The 6,465-nt window shown below is 48.3% G+C and overlaps 1 long non-coding RNA gene across 1 annotated transcript in view; it reads right to left on the reverse strand.

Moving 5' to 3' along the window:
* Nucleotides 1–6,465, reverse strand: part of LOC108447426 — a 12,362-nt gene that overhangs the window by 4,763 nt on the left and 1,134 nt on the right. Inside the window, exons 2-3 of the long non-coding RNA XR_001862977.1 lie at nucleotides 2,302–2,483; nucleotides 1,889–2,044 (exon numbers count right to left, since the gene is read on the reverse strand). This is a non-coding gene — a long non-coding RNA (uncharacterized LOC108447426). The remainder of the gene's footprint in view (nucleotides 1–1,888; nucleotides 2,045–2,301; nucleotides 2,484–6,465) is intronic.

The raw sequence follows: 6,465 nt of genomic DNA on the forward strand, positions 1-6,465 counted from the left end.
ATGTCCCTGGGGCCCAGGGATTACATGGCTTATCCAACCTGTCCTACTCCTCGCTCCCTCCTGCTTCTGCATCTCCCACACCAGAGGCTCCACCAGCGCTCAGGGTGCTCCAGCTCACTGGAGTCTGCAGTCCCATGGGAACTGGGGGATGCTCAGAGACCCATTTCCATTTAGCTCAGGCAGACAAAGCAGAATTCTGAGCACTTCCTCACAGGGATGGCTGGGTTTGCATCCATCACTGGTTCCATCCTAAGCAGATCCCAAAGGCAGAAGCCTCCACTTTTCCAGGGGCCCCATGGGAAGACAGGCAGCTCCTGGCAGGCCACGTGTGCTGCAGACCTCCAGCCTCCCGGGCATTGCAGGTCATCTTCAGCTGATTTCCCCTCATTGCATACATGGCCCTTGCCATTTTTGTTGCCCTCCATGTCCATCTAGGGCTGTAATTAAATAGGTATCTACCTGCAAAGCATCTAAAAACTGCAAAAAGCCATGAAATATTACACAGTGCTGGCAGTGGGAACCCATGCTGAGCTCAGAGCAGCCTCTCCCTGGGGTCCCCTCTTCTGTCATTTACCAATTCCACGCTCCCTCTTAATAAACGACCTTAAAATGCAGGGGATAGCTTCACCCATCCAGGAGAATAACTGAATAAAGCAGTTGGTTGCTGACATGCTCCCAACTCCTCTCAGCTCTGAAGTGTTATGCACAGCTATCAGTTTCACAGGGGACACGAGCAGTAAAGCAGTGGGTAGCATCATTACGGACCAACATCGAGAAGAGAGGAAATGAGGCTCTCTTGACATTCTGTTTGTGCTTCTGGCGTGGCAGTAACAAAGGCAGTGAAAGTGCCAGGACAGCTCTAAGCCCAGAAAAGAGGAGAATCTCACTGGAATGGCAGCAACTAAAAACCAGAGGTAATGACTCTGCATTCCCAATGCCCTCAGTGCTGCAGCTGCGTTCTCTGCAAACTCGGGCTCGCAGGCGAAGCTAGCAGTGGTTTTAGTTAGAGATGGAATGCCAAAAAGAGCATTACATTGGTCTGCTGTGACAAGAGAGGATCCTGCCTGGGAGTGAGGCAATGTGAGCACTAGCAATGAGATATTGCAGTTGGGGGCTGGTAAAACCTGCACATGTACAGCCCGCAGTGAGAAACAGGAACCTGTGTGAGCACAGCCCGGCTGCCCTGCACCAGCAGCCCCACCTGGGGTCCCTCCCTCCCCTCCTGTGCTGGAGCTGCCTGGCCAAGGGCGTTTGACATCAGACTTTAACCTGAGCAAGCTGTTCTGTATCTCTTTAACGGACTACAGCCCAATATTAGGAAATGTTCCCTTAATATCTGGAGAATTAATGATGCATGAGTAATGCAGCAGCCTGATCCAAGAAATGTTCCAGTATACTCTCGTATTATCAAGTTTTTCCAAACACCTTATTTCACGGATACCCACAGCATATTGGAAATGGCTGGTGCCCATCTGAGCAAGCAGTGGCTGTGACTGGAGCAGCTGAGGCCATCCCAGTCCCTGCCAGGCTCACCCGGAGCACACACACTCACTCCTGGGAGGCTTCTGAAACTCACTCACACAAGTTATCTGCATTGATTTAGAATTTGCAACGAAACTTTTCCCAGAGAGCTGTCCACAGGCACATCGACAGCGTCTCTGCAGCAGCATCCCCAGGCACCAGCTGCCTGCTCAGTACAGCCCTGCCTGGGAATTTCCAGCCCTGCTTGCTTCTGCTCTGTCAAACCACAGGATTCCTTTTAACCCTCCTCCTAATCAGAGTTTCTCAGACTTGAAGGGGTTTTGGAACTCAAAAGATCATACGGGGTTACTTAATGAGTTGCATGTTTTGTCTTGCTTCTGCTGATTTTTGGTAAGATGACACTCACCAGTCTGCCTCACTTGCAGTGTCTGTCAGCTGGGTACCCTCCCCGAGGTGTTGATGTGGTTGTGGTACAGTGCAGGCAGCTTCCAGACAGCTGCAGGATTCTCACCAGAAGGATGGCAGCAGGTATTTGAATTCTAGGGTCTGATGTGCTTTCTTGCTGAATTAACCAGAAAAGAGCCATTACTTGCCAGGAGTCAGCACACAGGCAGCCAATGACTGAACACTCCCCAGTTCATCTGCACCTCCCTTTCCCTTCACAACCATTACTGTGGTGCCAGTAATTACTGACATTCTGTGCTGAGGAGACCAGCAGTCACTCTATGAGTTTGTATGGGTATTTCCAAAATAATGGGTAAATTCGGGCATTTTCAGAAGTATTTGTGATTTTCTAAGAAGTTTTCATGCAATACTTACCCTGCACTTCCCAGTCATGGTGGTGGAAGACACAAAGCTGGGGCTGCACAGCACCTGATTCCACAGGGCCCACTGTGCACAGAGCCTTTGGTTCAGCTCCAAACTCCTGTCAGTGACTGCTTTTTCCCAGTGCAGTTCCAGCTGGACACTGGGAAGCTGGCCTGGTGGAGTTTGATAATGCCCTGGAAATCCATGGGAAATGATAATGTATGCGCAGTTCACAGGGGGCATTTTTCCTTTTTTTAATTTATTGCTAAGACTACAAACCCAAATCTGGGATCAGAAAGGCAAGCTGGATTTCTTCCTGGACATACCTTCGCTGTAAAGATCTGTAGAAAAACCTCCCTCAGCCCTTCTGCCTAATGAAATCCATCCTAAGCTCTGTCTCCTGAAGCTCTTGGGGGTGAATTGTTGGGAGGGAGGAGAAGACAGGCAAGGGCAGGGCAACCACCATGGACTGTACACCTTCAGAAACTAGGCAGGGCTTTGAATAAACCTAAATATTTATAATACATGGGGGTTTTTTTCAGCAATGGAAACCAGAAACTATTTCACATGAAAATTCAGGTGATTATTAGAATTGCAGCATCATGGTTAGATTATCCACAGTTATTTAGAATGACTGGATAAAAGGCAAAAGCTTTAACAGAGCAAAACCAAAGGCTTTGTTTGGTTCTCTCATTCCCCTGCTTTAGCCCCAGTCTCACTTTCCAGCCTCTGCACCACTCCCCAAGGATTTTATCTTGGAGGCTGATCTGAACTTTTTGGTTTTTCTCTAATTCTACCCAAGTCCCTATAGTAAGTCTCTCAGACATTTATCACCCTGAGCCTCAACCCTCTCTTCTCAACCCTTTCCAGGCTTTTAATGTATAAAATCCTCTTTCAAGCCCTTGCTGCTTAACAAAGGTAAATGCTGTGGCTCTGCTACCACCCACCAGATCCAACTGCCAGGCTGTCAGAGCAGTAAATACGCAAATATTTTGCTTGGCAGCCCTGGCTGCAGTAAGAACATTGTTTTGTAAACTGGATTTAATGCCCAGAGAAATGAGTTCCTGTTTATAATGGAATACACGGTATACAGGAATGTATGCTCAGATTTCTGTACCTGTTATGGAAAGAAAATTGCTATAAAAACCCATAAAAGTATTAAATCAATGTATGAGCTGGAAGCACTGCTCCTGTAAGATGAGGGACAGGCTGGTAGCTGCAGTTTGAATATATACATGTGAAAATCACACCTCATTTTATTCATAACTAAGGAGATGAGATTATCTGAATAGATCCCTGAAGTACAAAACAAAATTACCCTTTTTTTACTGTAAGACAAAGATGACAAGTCAGTAAACAGTTGGATTTTAAAGAGCTGTGCCAAAAAAATGCTGAAGCTGCTGTTGTACCCTTGACAAACAGACACAACCATGTCAACATTTCCCATAAATCCTTATGTGGTGTGAAAAATAAATGTGGTTTATCCTGCTCCTGGAGAGCTACAGAGAAAATTGCTCCATCTCCATCCCAGAGCAGCTCGCCATGCTGTTGTGCAATGGAAAGACATTCCAGCACCCTGTAAACTTGAGACTGGATTTCACAAATGCTGGGGCCTTCCTTCATGGGCAATGCTGCTGTTGTGCAAGAAAGAGCACAGTTTGCTGCAGTCAGAGCCTTGCTGGCTGCACAGCCCAGAGGCCTTTGCACAGGAGAGATGTGGTGCAGTGTTTGTCCTATCACACACACTCCCACCCCCTTTCACCCTTCACTTGTGGGGTGAGGAGGAATTCCTGGCAGACTGGCTGGGAGGGACCCTACTGTGGGGACACGGATGATCGCGCTGCTCCCCACGTCCGTCCGTCCATCCTGGGCAGCCAGAGGTGCCCCCTTTCACAGCCCTCCACATCTGTCCCCAGTGTCCTGCTCCTGGTCCAGCTCCTGCTGGAACTGAGGCTCAAGGGCACAGTCCTCCCCTCACCCCACTGCTGTAAGGGTATTTTGTGCCTCACTGCAAACACCAGTGGGGTTTAGGCAGCAGTGGCCTTCTTGTCTATACTTTGCTGTAAGCAAAGAGTCCAAAGGCCAATTTAGAGTGGAAGGCAGTTTGGCCAACAGAGTAACAACTCCCCAAAATAAATAAACACATAAATAAATAAATAAACAAACTCCAACACTCTTTTACTTGACCAGAATACTCATGGCTTCAATTAAGTCCAGGGCTGTCAGGTCTAGGTCTTATTTCCAAGGAACTGGCTCTCTGCAGGATCTCAGAAACCAGGCTGCTGCTTGGAGCAGGCTGGAGAGGAGAGGTGCTTGTAAGGCAGAGAAGAGGCTGTGGCAGTCGGTTCAGTGACCTCACGCCCAGAGCTGCTCCTGCCATCCCACCAGAGCACTGTGCCATGTGCTGTGCTCCTCACCCTGACACTTCCACACCAGCTGAGCAGTGCTGTTCTGGGACCCTTCCAGCCCCCAGGAGAGTTCAGCCTCTCCTTGCCCCCAGCTCATTCCCCCCCAGCAGCACACGTGTTCCCCACACCCTCCCTGGCTGCAGGCTGGGAGCACATCCCCTTGACCTCCTGCTCCCAGGCTCCAGCCCTGCGGAGGGTGCTGGGACCTCGTCAGACCTGCAGCCTCTTGGCCTTCAGTTTTGCACCTCTTCCTCACTGCTCAGCTCCTTAGAGAAACTCTGTAGGGCCAACTCATCAGAACAAGAACTTTTAAATGTGATTTGGGCACTCAGGGCATTCAGCCTTATGTCCCCCTGCAAATCCTGGGCACATTCACCTTCCTGTCTTTTTCTTGCTGCGGGTAGACCACATGGTGTCCATCCTTGCAAGCTGGACTCCACTGTGGGCAGTGCTGGGACAACACGGCACCCCTGTCACCACTGGCAGCTGAGGAAGCTCTGGAATGATGAGAGTCTCCTTAGGCAGCCAGAGGAAATGTTCTGCAGCCATAAATGATTTAATCCAACTCGTCTGAGGGTCTTTGAGCTTGGCTTTGCTCGTTTCTCCACGTGGTGTGTGGAGGAGTCCAGAGAAGTGTTACCATCCAGCTGGTTCTGGAGCCACAGAACATTCTGGAGGCAGGAGGGAGCGGAGGCTCTGCATACAGCACGCTCTGAAATTCCCTTTATCACACTCACATTCCCCACTAGCAGCAGAGGCATTTCTGACACAGCAGTGGCCAACTGGCAGGCACACACAGAGATCAAAGGCTTTCCTGTGGTCCGTGGCTCTCCAGCAGATCGCTCTCTGCAGGTCAGGCCAGAGCTTTGTGCTGTGAATTGTGTGACCCCCGTGAACCTGCTGAATCAGGACCAAAGAAATGTTTGTCCCATCCTTGCATCTGTAAAGCCTACAAAGAGCAAAGCTATTTTTCATTAATTGCTAACTATTCCTCTTGGCAAGCCAGTTTGCCTCCCACTTTTGTTCACTTTGGAAAAAAACCTATCAAGAGCCCTTTTAGTCCAGCACTACAATGGGCTGACAGTATTCCCCAGTTTGTCTTCCAAATTCCCATACTAGCTATCAAATGTTGGCTCCTAACAACAACTAATCCAGCCTTTCATCTCTTCAAACTTCTGACTGCTTTTTGTCACAGCCTGATATGCCCATCTGTGAAGATGTTTCTAATACAAAATCTGCACTTCCTTTTTCCTTAATGTCCTGCTAAATTTGCCTTTTTAATTTACGTAATTAATTTTTTCTCACTAGTATTCACAAATTTTAAATATTTGTTCAATTTAGTCATCCTTTAATTATCCAGTTCGCCTTTAGTGAGAATGGGAAGCAGCACAGCCATTGCCTTGTTGCTTGGGAAACTGATCCAAGAGTTATCATCATCAAATGAGCATGTCAGCAAGGTCCTCTGGCAGGCAGTACCCAAAAATAACTGAGGATTGCAGCAGACCCACAGCACATGTCTGAAATTCACCCCTCCACTTCTTCTCAGGTGTGAAGAACCTCCCTTCTCCCAGCAATTGGAGTTTAAGTTTTGATTCTGATTTAGTAAATTTGTGAGAAACATTCCTATTTTAACTTAAAAAACCCTTAGAAGGGGAAAAAAAAAAAATTAATGAATAATTGCATATCCTGAGCCCCCCATAAAGCACCCAGTAAACGTGGCCTCCCCAAGGCGAGCACGTTGGCAGAGCCAACTCTCAGCCCCTTCTGG

Source organism: Corvus brachyrhynchos, unplaced genomic scaffold (assembly GCF_000691975.1).
Source record: "Corvus brachyrhynchos isolate BGI_N302 unplaced genomic scaffold, ASM69197v1 scaffold266, whole genome shotgun sequence".
Classification (NCBI taxonomy): Eukaryota; Metazoa; Chordata; class Aves; order Passeriformes; family Corvidae; genus Corvus; species Corvus brachyrhynchos.